Source organism: Macrosteles quadrilineatus, unplaced genomic scaffold (assembly GCF_028750875.1).
Source record: "Macrosteles quadrilineatus isolate MER2022 unplaced genomic scaffold, UCM_ALF_1.0 Scaffold_7__1_contigs__length_78375512, whole genome shotgun sequence".
Lineage (NCBI taxonomy): Eukaryota > Metazoa > Arthropoda > Insecta > Hemiptera > Cicadellidae > Macrosteles > Macrosteles quadrilineatus.
The window spans coordinates 59,042,524-59,059,866 of NW_026542600.1; positions in this window are offsets into that span (position 1 = coordinate 59,042,524).

The window sequence follows — 17,343 nt, forward strand, 5'->3', positions numbered from 1 at the left end:
TTATCATTCTTAAATCGAAAACAATCATGAATGTGACGAGGTCGGCCGAGCCGTCGTAATCACCGCCGAAATGCAACCTTGGCCCCGTCAGTACCGCACTGCTGTAGTATGAGCATCTCGCTGAGATCACACGCCAGATATCTCGACTACCGGGGCCGTTTATTGATCTAATAAAATGGCCACCTAACGGCCGTTCCCGAGACATCTGTCTGCCGCTACTCAGTCTCTTTCTGTGTTCTCGTCAATCCAGAGCTTATTTCTCTGTTTTGATCCGAAATATCTTTAGTTTTATTTAGTTTTATAGCATATCCTTTGTTGTTTATCACCTCAGCCTTATGCCAACGCGCCGTGGATTATTATTTACGTAAGACTTTTATATTTATTTTAATGTTAGTAGCGGTTTTATTTTATTTTTTTTATCATTCTAAATAACTAACTATTCTTTCTCAGTTTTACTTTGAAAATAGTATATTTACTCAACAAACTTAGTTCTGTATAGTAAACGCATATTATAATTTGTTCGGTATTAAATATAAATTCATATTTATATTATATTGTATGGTCATTGGTACATAAAACTTCTTTTTTGAAACAAATAACCAACGCTTCACTAGTAAATTTCCAATTTGATTTCAATATTTTTCATTATTCAAGGTAACTTATTGCAATAAAATAAAATAATAAGCTACATAATATCTTCAATTATCGCTCAACGAATTGCCATACCTTTTATTTGCGATAGCTTTTAAAAGTTGGTTGCTTTAACATTTTATCTTTCGAGATTAATTAAAAAATACCTGAAAATTAACCATGTATTTCAATAAATAGGCTATTATCGATTCATATCATACCACCACCGGTTCCCAACCTATAATGTTAACTAGAAGTCAACCTTATTGAATCGATAAGAATTTATGCAGCTGTCTTAAATTCGTATGGATTTAATTTTGAATGACAAACAATAACTGTCTTCAAACAAAAAAGTTGTCTGCGGTTTTTATTTTAGTAATAACCCCAAAAGCTCTCTAGACGCGATTACTATTTTATTTCAGTATTTTAATGGATGCATATCCATTTTTCTACCTCATGACTTAGTATGCATTTGTGTTTAGGATGGTAAAACAAACTAGCCATCATCTTGTAGTGGTATTATCATCACTGAGTTAATAATATTTAAGAAAAATGCATACTGCTTGTCTTTTATTGAGTTTTTTTACTTTTTGATAATTTTCTTATGAAACTACCACTACGAATATACTATGTGAATTAATTTAACTAGGTTTTATGCTGTCAGATTTTGATGGGTTTCAGTTAATGCAGGATAAATGATTCTTTACTCTTTCTCATTCTGTGTAATCGTATTTTTACTATTCATAGTACAGTACTAGTTTTGAGAAAATGTCTTTGTTGTTTCTATTTTTAGGAGTCTGCTGTATGTTGATCGTGTTCTAGTATGTAACATCAAGATTTAACTGTAAAATACTTTTGTTAAATATCACTTTTGAAACTAAAACAACTGTATATTATGACTTTTTAAAAGATTTTTAATAATTCTTAAAAAAAAGGTTACTGTGTTTTTACTACATTAGATTAGACATATAGTGAATCAAAATTAAAATCATAAATCATAAATTTAATGTCATGCAGCTATTTTCCATTGCAATGCCAAACGTCCAGACGTGTGATAAAAATTAAATCTGTCACAAATAAAAATAAAATTACGACAATTTTATTTCTTACGCTACTTTTTGTCATTTAGGCCCAAGAGTCAGGCTTTGAACGATCGGGGTCTAAAAATGTGTCAAATAAACTAATCTATATTTTTTAAAAACCTGAAATAAAGTTTAAGTTAAGCTTTGTATCTGTATTCAAAACACACACAAAGTTTATACAAACAGTCGGAACGCTGGTGCACGCGCGGCTCCTACTGCCTTGTGGCTATTGGAGCCAATAAAGATCAATTTTGAATCATTCGATGGCCGACCTCTGCACCCTTGGATTCTGCTGACCAATTCAGCATCACCAATATGTTCATTTCAAAGAATATATACTTATCCATGTACAAGTTATGGTAATATGTTATACCAAACTAATATTGTTTGATTTTCTTAAGTCATAATATATAGGACACATTATATACGGTTCTAAAATGAAGAAGTAATACCGCCATTTTAAAACAATAATACTTACCTCGTGTTTAACTGATGTCTTAGATTCGACGTAAATTACATTTCAACCAGTAAGCTTTGAAATTTTTGGACAGAAATTTAAATTGCCAAGTAATTATTATGTATGTTTACCTAGTTTTATAAAAAAGTTCCATGTTAAATTCCTCTTGTGTTATCCCCTTCTTTAAAAAAAAAAAAGATTCGAGTATAGTTTTCTACGAATATTTTTCTTTAAATTTAATTTTAACTAAACTTACTACCTATTTTAATTTTAACTATGGAACTTTGGGATAAAGATAACGGTATTTTTATCAGAAAACATCACGGTCACACATGACAAATTTGAACACACAGTAATACATATTCAACCAACTAGAGAACCAGTGGTGGTTTCTCTACGCATGGAAACACCATTGTATCGATAATAAAGTCGTACTATAATTTATAGACAAAAACTTACTGTATAGTTCATAGAAGTCTTAACACCCAACATACATGCTAGCGATTCAGCATCAGGACTTTGAGACTTATTTAGGACTCCCGTTTTATTGTAATCATAAAAAAAGTCAAGCTGTTTTCCACTACTCTGTCTCCAGATTTCTTAAACAAGTATGGTTTGAAGCACGCTGTAAGAGTTCAGAGCGGCTAAGGGTATCGCACCCGGGCATCCAAAGGGTAACGAATCACACCCTCCTTGGACTGCGATGCAAAAAACCTTGACCGACTTTACCTTGCCGCAAAAAACCAAAGGACGATTGCTCAGGACAAAACGTCTTTCAAGAAAGGGTTCTTCCTTGGACTGTTTTAGGGTTGAATTATAACGGTTGTAAATCTAGCATTGTTGCGGGAAGTTTTGCCCTTTCTTTGTCGCTCTAATTGTGATTGCACCCGCTTTTGTTTCCGATTTTTTGTCCTCGTTTTTTACTTGTAAAGAAGCGTAGCCTTCGAGTCAATAGTCATTATTCGGTTGGACTTTTTCGCTCAGTCTGCGAACTTCAAGGTATGAATTGCAAATGAATGTAAGGCTATTAACTATATTGACCCTCTAGGTATTATTTAATGCTTTTTTGTTAAACATTAAAAAGAGCTTGCGGTTAAGTTTTTATTTGTAATTGCTATTCAATTGGAAGGGAGCCTATATCTTTGGCACGTATATAGCCTACATTTTAAAACTTAAAATTTAGAATGTAATACTATTTTAAAAGACACCAAAATAATCTTGGCAAAGTGTTGAAGGTTTTTATACTATACGATAAATATAATTAATTTATATAAATTGTAGCTGAGATTTATTTCTTACATATCCTCTAAGATTTAGTCTAGTGATACACCATTATCTGTATATGATATGTGATATAGTCCACGACATTATTACTAGTATCAACAAAAGTCTTCTTTTTGAATGTTATTTAAAAAGGATACAGATTAGTTTAGCTAAGAATTAAATATTATCTTCTAGATTAATATGAATATTAATATGAATATACACAGCATGCATGATAGATATCTTCATATAATTTTAAGAAACTATATTCATAAACCTATAGGCCTACTTTCTTATTTGAACCTTGATGTTTCAAGATTCTCGAGAAGGTTGTGAACAATTACAATTACTAGAGGTCGTCCAGTGATCGAAAACTCAACCAAAAATATGTAATGTAGATACTTCTCTATTTTCCCCCACGCTGTAAATAAAACATGTGATTAGATTTTTTTTATTTTTTTTTTCATTTTCTGTTTATGTTTCGTTGTTATTTTGTCACCAGCATGGCAACCCATAAGACTCATGTAAATGTTTTTTACATTTTAAATTAATTTTTTGTGCTTATTTTTTAGATTATTTTAATTTATAAAAGGATTCTGCACATCTACAGGATAATATCTTTCTAACGGTATGCGTAGATTTTCCCTGTGATGCACACGAGCTGAGAAACAAAGTTTTAGAGAAATATGCTTGACAAATTAATATATATATATATATATTCCAGTGTCATGAGATATCAAATAGATCCACCCAAATCATAATTTAGTTGGAAATCAACACCGTAATTAAATAAATCGAATTTACCATAATGCTGTGCCCTACTGCACAATCATGACAGAAAGAAGCACCAACCGTAAGCAAATGGTTTGTTACGTATATCTAATTCGCACAGAAATAAATGTAACTTCAGTGCTACCCATCATGCTTAAATTCCTGCCACGTGTGTAAGTAGGCTTGCGCAATAGCTTCGGCTCAATCCCCTATAATGAGTTGATCCCAAGTTGAAAAGTGTTAATAACGGGCAATCTACGTTGGTGGGCAGTTGAAAAACTGTTTTTGTATCTTTAATCAGCCGAAATTAGTCCATGACAATCACAGTTATTGTGGGGGAACCAGTTTAGAGTCGTCCTTGTGCTTTGATTGCGCCGGCGCGCGGCTGTGCTCGGAGTGGCGCGCGGCGCAATCTCAAACCATAGCAGAGCGCAAGCAGGTGCCACATGTTCGACTATTGAACATAAACGATGAATAAACGTCACAGATCAAACAGTGTGACCTAGGTGCTTTGATTTTTCTAAGGTAAGATGCACAGTAGTAAACCTACCCAAGTTCCGTCAAAAGTGTAAAACCTCTATACGTGGTGTACGTATACGTGGCGTTGCAAATAAAAAACTTGTATGAGAGGTGTTTATCATTTACCGTCTTGTCTGTGAAGTCTGTTGAAACAGAAATATATTGTCGACGTGCTTAGAGATGCATTAAATTGTAACAATAACATTTTTATGTAAAGGGACCGAATTTAAAATTCTATTTTGTAATGGAAAATGTTTGTAAACTCGTGTCATATTTTCTTATTACTGTATAAATTAAACCATACAATAGTCATATGTTTACGTTCTTTCATATTTCCTCTACTAAACTTTATTAATAATTCTAAGTTTGTACGGCGAACGGAGTATGCGATTTTTCTAACTCGTTTTAAATAAGTTAATAATATATCGTACTAAATTGATAGTACACAATGCGTTAATATTGTTGAGTTAAGGAATGTATATCGAATAAACCGCACACTGCCTTTAACATTATGACTTTGAATTAGGTGTTGTATCAGCAACGGGAAATGAGTTAAAATGTAAATAAATTTGCTATGAAACTCTCTACGCTCTTGTAACCTGATCTGACTAGCATCATATAGCAGTCGACTGAAAACAAAACGTTCCTTGATGGATGTGATTGGATCGCTTCCCCAGCTCATCAATATTTAAATAAAACCATCGTCAAGCGACCTTCTGTTGTCTTTGATTTTCACATAATTATCCTGCTATCGCAGATCTACCGGGGCATCTCAGAGATACACACTCAGATAAAATTATATTCAATTATGATTGGGCCGTAAATAAGGTCGCAAAGAGACCGCCACGATGCAATAGCAGCAGTGCAGATGCAGTTTTGTCGAGTGCATTTGAGTAGGATTTGTTATCATTAAGATTATCTAGTCCGGACTCCCACATAAGCCCCGGGTGTTACGAGCCGAGCCCCGTATCTCCGGATCTACAAAGACCCAATACCGCTGATATATTTTTAATTGCTCCTACTTTCCTTGGTCATCCGAACTCTGTGTTCACGTCTTTATGCCACATATACTTGACTAGAATACCCCGGGATGGCAACACGGTTTGTTTCAGTAGCTTTGAAAGGTTAAGGTTTTCCCACGATAGTTTACATGTGGATGCACTGACAATAACCGACTATGAGAATTAATTGTAAATTGAATTTTTGTTGCAATGGAGAAAATGATAATTTGTATTTTTATTTGCGTTCGCTTATGACACATTTTTAAGGAAATAATCACAAACCATTACTGTACCGATACAGTAACCCTTTTGCAACGTGTACCAAAAGTCATATAACATTGTTCAAATATAAAATAATACAATCTATACTTTTGTTCTACTTGTTTTACAACCTTAACAGCTTGGAAGATTATATTTATTTTTAAGCGTAAGTAGCCTAATGCATACAGCTGAAAACTATTGAAAACACAACAGAATCTGACAACATTTACAACCACAATAAATTCGCTCGCATTTTGGATAACAACACTAGCAGAAAGATTCCTAGGAAGAGTAACGACTGTGTCAGTAGTACATCAAGGGTTATCTGTGTAGCCCCATAACTCTGGGGTACGGGGGCAGACGAGGACTACACGATCAATATACATACAGGGCGTACCGTAACACCCAGGGGAGTCATGCGCAATGTGCGATAAGTGGCCAGCCCAGCCGAAATAGGCTCCCTTCCACTAACTGTATTCTGAAATCGCAATTAATATCGTCTGGAGTCTTTGTGTTAAAAATCGTGTTGTGCCCCATCTTTTGTAGATATAGAGTACGCATTTCGGCTAGGGATTTAAACAGAAAGTACAAGCAGTATTTTTTCTGCCTTTCTAGGAGAAACATACCATAAAAATCTATTTCCTAATTCATTAAATTAGAATTGTATTTATCTCTACCCGCAAACAATACTTAGCTTTAATCAGCATGGCGGATTTGAGTTTTGTCACGTCACCAATAATGTTTTGTGTGAAGAATAGGTAAACACATTCAAGTCCATACATAGTCGTAACTATGTCGTGCATACTTGCATTGTATATGTCAACCACTAGTAGTCGGGCCCTGGAAAGGTCAGATGTGTATCGCACGCCTCACGAGTCTCGAGCTCGACGTTCAAGTCTGTCGTCGCGCGGTTCCACAGTCACAGTTCCAATGTATTTCCATGACACAGCAAAGAAGCTTTTGAATTTTTGACCATCATATAAACAATCTACAAACGGTGAAAATGTTTGTATCACCAATTGGATAAGGGAACGCCTCTAAAATAACACCGAGGGTTTACTTTTATGTTATTTGAAAAGTAAAAATAATATTATTAAATATTTCATCCATTCAATGTGAAGATTGTTCACAGGAATACAGTATGCAATATTTTATCAGCATTAATTTTATTTGAATAATACAATCACATCCACATAATTTACACCCCCTAGTTCCAATCCTATGAGAAGAGTTCAAAAATCCATTTTAGATAAAAATTTATATTTATTTAAATTATTTTTTTATTTTTTGGGATTGTTTTGGACATCTTCCATTATGATTACTGAAAAAAGCAAAGTGTCTGTGGTGTTTTGGAAACTATAATCTGATACCGTCCTAACGTTAGAAAATACATAAAATATAACAATCTTATACAAACCCAGGCATGGTCACATAATACCCTCCTTTTGTACTAATGATTGTTTTTATTACAAGGTTTGTATTGGCTACTGTATACGACTGTATTCTCTGTGCAATACTAATTATATTGTGTTTTTGTTAGCTTCTCACTTGAGTACGGAATCAGATTCTAAATCTCTGTAAGTCGTGGAAACTTTGTTTTCTACTATTTGTGATGGGAAATGTCAGCAATAACCACTTAAATAAAAATTCACCGACACAAAAAAATGAACTTCAAACAAAGTGTTTTTGGTTTAGCTTTAAATTTTACAATATATAATTTCAATTATTTAGTGACACATTTAAAAAAATCTCACCTCTAAGTGAAGGTATTTTTTAGTAAAATTCAATTCTAAATGGATGTGCACATCTTGATAATAAGAGAAGCGTATCTTTACCAACATACTACTAATTATTAATACTTGCATGTGATAACTCCGTACTTTTTCTAAACATAACATTATTTTAGAACAAGCAAATCAATCAAACGCATGAGTTGCTATTCTGATTTATTTTCTCAGTAAACATTCTATGTCAATATCTCCTTTGTGTCGCTACTGAAGATAATTTCGCAACAAGATTACGAAACTAATTAGATGATTGTAAATCAACGATGGTGGGACTCGACTCAGACATTTGATGGTTGATGGCTGATAGCTGATGGCTGATAGTGCTGATGAGGTGGTTATCGGAAGTCATCAGTCGTTATCTTAAAGGCTGGGTCACTGATAAGGATACAGAGTTAGCTGATACTTTGTCGCCTTTTGAAGACAACTTTCATTGTTTGATTATACACTTTGATCAGTATTTTTTTAAATAGAGAACTACCTTGTTTACTTAAATCTATTGATCTATCGAATCAAAATCAATAAATGACAATATTGTTTACTTTAGGCTATCCACTGACTTTTAATTTTCCAACTTTGTTGTGGTGGTTTGCATATTTGGTTAAGACAATTGCTATCCATTTCGATTTTACGTATATTAATACTAATATGACAGAATTATTGGACACTTACATCTGTGAAAACCGACGCGCATTTATTTGTTGGAACTTGTATTAACTTGGTCGTTTGTTGTAAGTGTAAAAAACAAATAAAATCCACACATCTTTTCTACCATTGACGAGCATTTATGATACTAAAACTGAACTTTCCTTTATTAAAAAAAAAAAAAAAGAATTGTGAAAGATGGATGTGAATATGGAAAGATCGTGTGTAGGAAGTCAATAAGGAATACCGTAAAACACTGTAACAAAGTAATATTAAATAGAAATATTTATTTCTATTTTGATAGTATAATGCGTTTTTATTAAAGCACTGCATTTAAAAGTTTTATTCGGCTTTCACACATTGACTTAGAAAGGTCAATTAAATCAAACTAAGGTTGATGATGAAAGTAATGATTGATATTTGAAGGTAGGTGCAACAAATGTTTTTTTTATATTATTTTTGAAAAAACTAGGTTATTTATCATTTAACTATAAAATTGAGTCCAACAAAAATTAGTGTTAAACAATATTTCACACTCTTTAGAATTTTCGCAGTAACACTAAAATAAATGGAGGGTTTAAGAAAATAAAACCATCTATCATTTTTGTATCTACATTCCCCTGAGGTAAATTTTTTTTAATTACTTGTTTTCTTGTTATATTTTTAAACACAAAAAATACTTAGCGTGTGTTAAATATTAAATATTATCGTTTACTCTTATAATTACTTATGTTTGATGACATATACCCGATTGCAACTGTAATGCCATGTTTTGCAGCTAGAATCGTTTGAGTCTGGGTTGAGCTGTTAGACGATTGATTTTCGCTGCGACCTCACCGGAATGCAAGACGAAAATAAGTTGTACAAATAGATATTTTTCATATTCCCATTATAGTAAACCTACTATCATATTTGTTCATAATTTCATTTCAACGATGATAAATTATAAACTAATATTGTTAAATCTTTTGGATAAATATTATATTAATTTCAAATTGTATTGATGTGTTTATAATTACATTTTTGGAGATAATTTGGAATACCTAAAGCAACATTGTGGTGATTTAATAAAGCGATATGGAACAATTTTTTTATTCTATAAGCCTCTTACCATACATATATTGTTTCTCTATAAAAAACAAAACTGATATTTTATTGAAAGGATTATTTAAAACACAATAATTATTAACATACTGTCTAGAAACTTTGTTGTAATAACCATTCATTATTCATCAAGAAACATAGGTTTATACGGGTTTGCTCTTAAATAACCAGATATGTGAAGTATTTCAAATAACAATATACTTCGTTGAAACGAATATATATTCGAAATCAAATGACGGTGCACATGGAAACCAATGATTATACAAGTAAAGGTGTATTTTACTGTATACCCACCTAATAATGAGATTCTGAATATATGCATAGCTATATATTTTGTTGTTATTTGTTATTTTTTTTATTATTATTAAGTTATACATACCAACATATTTCAAACCTTTTAAAATCGAGATTTTGCTTAAAAGCCAATAATCATAAAATCTTGAATCAAACTATACTAATGTTTACTCCCAGTCAGAGTATTATTTAACACGGGAAGCGGAGAACTGGCCACCTCTGGCCTTAATCCACATATAGAAATTTGGTTAGGTTGTTTAGGTTATGTTAAGTTAGATTATATAAATATGGTCACCGGATTTACGACCAGTGGTCGGGACCCCTATACTTATTTTAAACAATAGGAAACCGCTTTATCAATGTACAGAATGTGATTGTACTCAAAATCTTTAGTAAACATTGTTGTTTTTAGAATGGAAAAAACATTCCTTGTGACTTGAGATTTTCAAATTTATTTATAAACACATTCAGATAAGCTAGAGAAATTGAGGTATAGGAGTTTGTTTAGCAAAATATTCAACTAGGCTGAATTGGTTTTATGTAAATAATTAAATCAAAGTTTTCCATATAAAAGATATAATCAAACCTTTATTAATATAATTTATAATAATATGAGATGCCTCAACAGTTATTTGACTACTATTAGCCGTTAATACACCCATGGCTTTTTTTACTTAACAAAATCTAAAAAAAATCTATTTATCTAAATAAATTTTAGTTATTATATTTAATAGCTTGAATGCCTAGCCTGACAATCTATTTAGATGGTAATAGATAGTACAAAGATAATACAATTTAATTGTTATTTTTTCTTAATAAAATTATTTGATTTCTGTGTGGAGGATAAATTACAGTTATTCTTAAGATATAATACTACTAATAAAAGATTTGTAATTGGTTGTTTTTGGATGATTTAAAACTTACTTAACATTACTGGAGGTAAATCGTTACTGTTATGGTTCCACTTAAAATGTGGAATGGAAGGTTTGTTTTTTCGCTACATCAAAACCTGTCGATAGTATAAAGTTGAACTTTTTTCATGATTTTAGCAATGGTAAATACCCGCACATCCGTTAATATGAGATCTGAAATAATTACGAGAGGTTAGTTTGTTATAAGAGTGTATTAAAAAGGGTAGGTATAACAATTATAATCATAAACATTTCTAGAATAATCTTTATTATCAGGTAACAAGAATGCATAAACTTTAAATACTTCCCAAACCGTGATGTAACGGTTATCAAAACATCATTATTTTCTACTAAAAACTCCCTCCCCTTTCGCTTTTTTAAGACCTCAAACCGGCCATACTACACTTTTGGTCAGTGTTCAATAGGTTTTATTTAGGTGTTTTTAGTTATCATTATGGTTAGTTGCCTTATGCCAATATTGCTCACAATTCCATGCTATGTTGTTTTTACGGTATTATGGTACAGCGATTTGTAATCACTTCAATGAATACTTATGATATTTAATTGATTTATTTTTTCCGACATCATTTGTTTATGCTCTACATCGTGAAAAGTGCTATGACCTTTCAAGTTAGGAGATTTTTAGGTTTCAGCATTATTATGAAAGATATATTCATTGTTAACGATGACAAAATTCTCGAAACTCCAAAAAGTCGGATACAAATAGTTTTCTGAGAGTTTAAAAAACAGTTCACTGACAACACATATAAATCAAACCCCAGGGTCATTTGAGTAAGCTAAATAACAATTATAAACCATTCTAAAAATTCTTATTGGCTCTTTTAAATAACGAATCCAATCCTTATTTTCATATAAAATATTTTTATAATAATGTTTTTTTAGACATAAACACCTTAAGTACCTACTATATTTCTTCCTTATAACCTTTATCAAAATGTATATCCTTACGTTTATGGTTATTATTAAAACATTTACAGAGATTAAAAACAAACTAATTGTAATGCTGTGCTTTCGATAGATGCGTCTATTGTAGACAAGCATTAATATCAGGATTATAAAATGTCGTACCATACATCTTTCTTCTTTTTCTACGGGCATAACCGGTGAAGGCTAATAAGACTTTCGTGCCTAGTTGCGACGGAATTACTGCTCGAGGTGGTAATTTTCTCAAAATATTCAAAAGTAATTGCGCGAACGAGAAAGCGTTGGTGCTAGAGACAGAAAATTACGTTAATATAATTACACAAATCGCCTTTTATACGTAACTTAACGCGTTTCGAAAATACAACTACGTAACAAAACCAGATCGCTATCGAAATGGTAGTCGATGAAATATCGGTCGATGGGAATAAAAGATGTTGTTTTATGAAGTGTTTTAACACTGCAGTTAGAAGCTGGAGGCGGACTGGAAAACAGGGCTGGGGATCGATGTCCGTGTTGGCAGCCCAAAATTGTTCTCCCCCCCCCCTAGCCAGGGCACATTACCCAAGGCGGGGCGGTTTGGCAAGGCTTCATTCTGCAATCAATATAACAGCCGATCCCACAGCACATAACTCCGGCCATGATGTAGGAATGTACATGTACAATGTACAACGTGTCTGTCTAACACGTAGTCGACGATTGTAAATAATTGAGTTACTCAGTCTACTCGTATTACCAGCTCAACTGTAGATCTAGCTGCAGTCCTTCTACTAACAAACATGTTAATGATTTGACTCACAAAAATCACATTATGACGGTTGATATTAAAAATAAGCATTTCATACTTCACCGGGGGAATTGGATTTCAAATAAAGGTTAAATATAACTTTGAAGAAAACTTACGACTGCAATATACATTAAAAATATTGCCTTACCGTTGTTATCACTTACATGTTCTGTTACCGTAGCGGAAAATCAAAATATACTCTCGATTAGAAATATATATATGGTGTTATTTTACGAATCCAATAAAATACAGCCACCAACATTATCCTATCTTATACTGTAAATATTAAATGTCTTGTAAATTGCAAAACGATAAATGTGTATAAAAGATCAATCAGATGACTGATGTAACTGGTTAATATCGATCACTATTATAACATGTCATATACGATTACCGATCGTGCTGTAAATGTTTACAGTATCTGTACCTACACCAGGAAGTGCTGGCTGTTGAATGACGTATTTATCATATTAAGAAAATAATGCTGTAAAAATAGAAGAACAAATACCTAAAAACACCATCACAAGAAAATCCCGAAGGTGTGGTCTGTCTTGAGTGTAGAGCCGCCTTCGGCGTTGGGTAGATTGTCGGCAAGGGGGTTAATTGGGGCGAACTGCTGAGCAATAAATTATCCTCCTGGGGGATGCAAATTGTGCGAAAAGTGCAGCTGCAGCAGAACAGGTCAGCGCCACCAATAACTTACGACCGTAGTTACAATCTTACACACTTTATACTCACTAGGAAATCACTGCATTTCTACACCCTGGACGGGTCAGTTAGTTACTATCCCCAGGTAACACATATCTTTGCAAACCGAGACATGTGCGGAACTATAATAGTTCATAGCATAAAATGTGCAATGCTACACTGAAGAAATTTTAGTTAAACAGCTATAGATTTGAGTGATGTTCGTTTTGTTTTGTGTTTCATATTGATGCTATTTTTAATTAGATACATCGAACAAAATTATTTTAAAAGTGTCAAAATGTACTCGTCGAGAAAAGCTAAAAATGGATGAACAAGTTACTGTTCTTATGAAAAAGTGTGTGGCTGTGCTATTAAATATTTTTAAGCTTCAAACTTTTTGCATGCCACTACAGTACTAGTAATCCAAGATTTCACATTTATTCTTGAATTTAAACTTAAAATAACTGTAAACCACCAAATTAAGGTTATCATAAATGTTATACTCCATAAATTAGGTAATTTCAATGACAATTTTATTTTTTGCTCAACCATAATTTTTATTCAATTATTTTAATGCAAGTCTAAAAAATAGTGTTTAAGCGGTAGAAAATCACAACAAACAATAAATAGTCTATAAAATGAAGCAATAATTTCGCCAGCTCTCGTCCTCCTAATTTTTCTCGGAGCGAGCGCAGCCGCCACTAAAACTTCACATTAATGGCAAGCTAATGGGCCATCAGTTTACTTTAATTGACAGTTCCTATTGAGGCAAACCGTGGCCATCTATAATTATATACAAAGTAACGCTCTCACACAATCTGTTACACTAATCACTAAACATTCGGCCTATCCAATAAATTCCTTTGATAACACTTGATTGTAGGTTTTTAGAACTACACTTCACAAATTTACATTAGTGATACATGGCTGATTCTAGTTTTAATTACTGGAATACAAGAATATTTACAAATTGTGGACTAAAGTACAATCGTGTTCATGATTTGATTTGCGTTACGTTTGATTTATTTTTTCCCAAAACCAGTTCATTCAAGACCAACGTCTTCTCAATACTGGATTTTCCCATAGCACAGAATAGCAGACTTTTTAGCATTTACTACAGAAAGTAACTTTAAAACAATGCTTGGAAATTTACATAGCAAGAACAACACAAATAACATATCAATATTTTTTTAAATATAAAATTTATGGATTTTATTTTACGTCTGATCTTTTATACGGATTAAATAGTGTCTTGAATGGGTTATAAAGCACACAGAGCTTAAAATGAACAACAAAAAGTTATGTATAGTTATACAAAAATACTATTACCGAATAGAAAGTTAATTATTACAAATAATTTTATAAAAGTTGGGAGGGATGTAAATTGAAATAGCGAGATAGGTTGGGTCCTACGTGTAACGATTTTTATTGGATGAATGTACGACGCTATGCTGTTTATTTTCCATTGAATAATTGCTGTAGTAGAGATGTTATTATTCTGAACCTCCTCCCCTCAACTTTTGAACATATTGTTTTTGTATATTCGGGCCATAATGCATCGGATGCTATAGACAGTGCAGTTGCATGGTACAGAATTTATGCCGTCCTACGCCGCTGCAGTCTCAGCCAGCGTCGCATCCATGCACCATTGCATTACATGACACATGACTTATGGCACGTTACGTCATCGTTCACCATAACTGTCTCATACGTTCTACGGATTGGCTACATCCAGCTGATTAACTTTTGGCTGGAAATATTAGTTACGGTGCGTCGTCGATTATTTTTGCTTATCAATTCGTTAGTGTTCCCCCACACGTCCGTTCGCCACGATATGTACGATAGTGATTAATTGTAATCGGTTGTTTGTCTAGTATATTGCCTGCCACAAACGTGTAATGGAATCGTATGTTATCTAGGCTTGGTGTATCAATACTACATTAACTTAGTGTTAATGTAAATTAATTGATTGGTTTACAATATGTGTTGTATGCATTACGTAGTTGGTTTTATTCGTAGGTTAATTGTCAGTCTTTACACCAATGTATCGTCTCTGTAAAATACGTAAAATCCTAAAACTGTATAGCTGTGCGGGTTAAATAACCCTTGGACGGGCGTTCTAGGTTTAGTAAACAATTTCAATAAAGTAACTTATAATAATGGTTAATAATGGGTCATTAAAGATTACTAATATTGTTATGTTTTTATTGGCAAAAATTTTGATTTTGCATGTTCTTTAACTGGTTATTCGGCACTAAATTTAATAATATTTTTTATTTCACAGAATTTTATTACAGTAATATTATGCATTAAATACTAAACAAATAATACACCAACACATTATTCAATAATAGAATCCACTTTAGTTAATTATTAATTATTTTACCCTTTAAATTAAACCATGTCTTTGTAAACAGTTTAACCTCTGGTTTATGACCCAATCAATATTCAAGAAAACTCTGTTCGTAGCAAATATCGCAACTTATTTATAAACAAAAACGATTTATTTCATCAAAACCATACCCTAATGATAATCTCTAAAAAATTTTACTCCTACAATAAAGGCAACAATGTATTCATTATTAAAAAGATTCAACTATACATATAAATATTACAAGAATTATGTATGTAGCACATGACAACACAAATAAAGCAACGTCAAGTCCATATTAATGGTTTCGTGGGTTTAAACAGGTTAACATTGTATTATATCAAAATACAGGATTGGTATTACAAGCTACGATGAAAATATGTTATTCTTAAATCAACTCTTATTTATGTAAGAGAAGGTCGGATAAGCAACCTGGTTTTAATTCCAAATACTGTTTGCTTCAGAAATAGGAAACGTCGTGATACTCACTTTTCTGGGTAAATATGAGAAAAATCTTATTTTTCAATCGTATAAGCTGAAATACCTGGATGGACCCGCGCTGGGCGTTAAATAAGTAGATAAATAGGGGTTTTTCGTACTTTCTTCTAGAACTAATTTCTGATAACATATTACTAACATCATATACCTTTTTTAATCTAAAACTATATTTAACGTCTATAAATCCAGCTTTTGGTATTATTATAATATAAAGAAAATAAATTGGTTAATAATTCATTTATAAGTGCAATGCGTTTTAAGCATTGCACTTATAAATGAATTATTAACCAATTTATTTTCTTTTTAAAGATTTAATTCATTTCATACGGATTGTTTAAACAATTCAACAAAGTATCTCACCCCTTAAGTGTTAAACAAACTTAATTGTCTATATTACGCGTGTCTGTGGTACTTAGCTTTTTAGAACATCTTTTTAACTACTATAAACTACACCATCACGATATATCAATATATCTAAATTGTTGTATATAGAATTAAGTTCGTAAATACTTGCAATTTTCTTTTAAATATATAAGAACATCGTACATACATCAAAACTATTCGTTCGTACTTTCTGGAGTTCATTTTGTGTTATTCAGAATGCAGGAAGGGGCAAAGGATAGATTAAACATAGTTGGTTTCCAAGTTTGTTTGCCTGATTAGCTTTCGACTCGTATTGATGTTTGTTTATCGTCTGTACAGCTGGAGAATTCGTGCTTAGTTCCGAGCGAGTGGTTGAGCGTCTCATGTCCAATGGCATCACAGCCTAGCGACCTTGGGGAAATCAACACGAACGCTGTCTTACAACATCCAACACTGTAGCAATGGTAAAATGGTAAAATAAAATCTACAGTTCGTATCTGAACATTTACACCTTAACCTTGGGAAAATCGACAGTAACAATGTCTTACAACATCCAACACTGTAGCAATGGTAAAATGGTAAAGTAAAATCTACAGTTCGTATCTGAACATTTACACCTTAACCTTGGGAAAATCGACAGTAACAATGTCTTACAACATCCAACACTTTAGTAATGGTAAAATGGTAAAGTAAAATCTACAGTTCGTATCTGAACATTTACACCTTAACCTTGGGAAAATCGACAGTAACAATGTCTTACAACATCCAACACTTTAGTAATGGTAAAATGGTAAAATAAAATCTACAGTTCGTATCTGAACATTTACACCTTAACCTTGGAAAATCGACAGTAACAATGTCTTACAACATCCAACACTGTAGCAATGGTAAAATGGTAAAGTAAAATCTACAGTTCGTATCTGAACATTTACACCTTAACCTTTGGAAAATCTACAGTAACAATGTCTTGCAA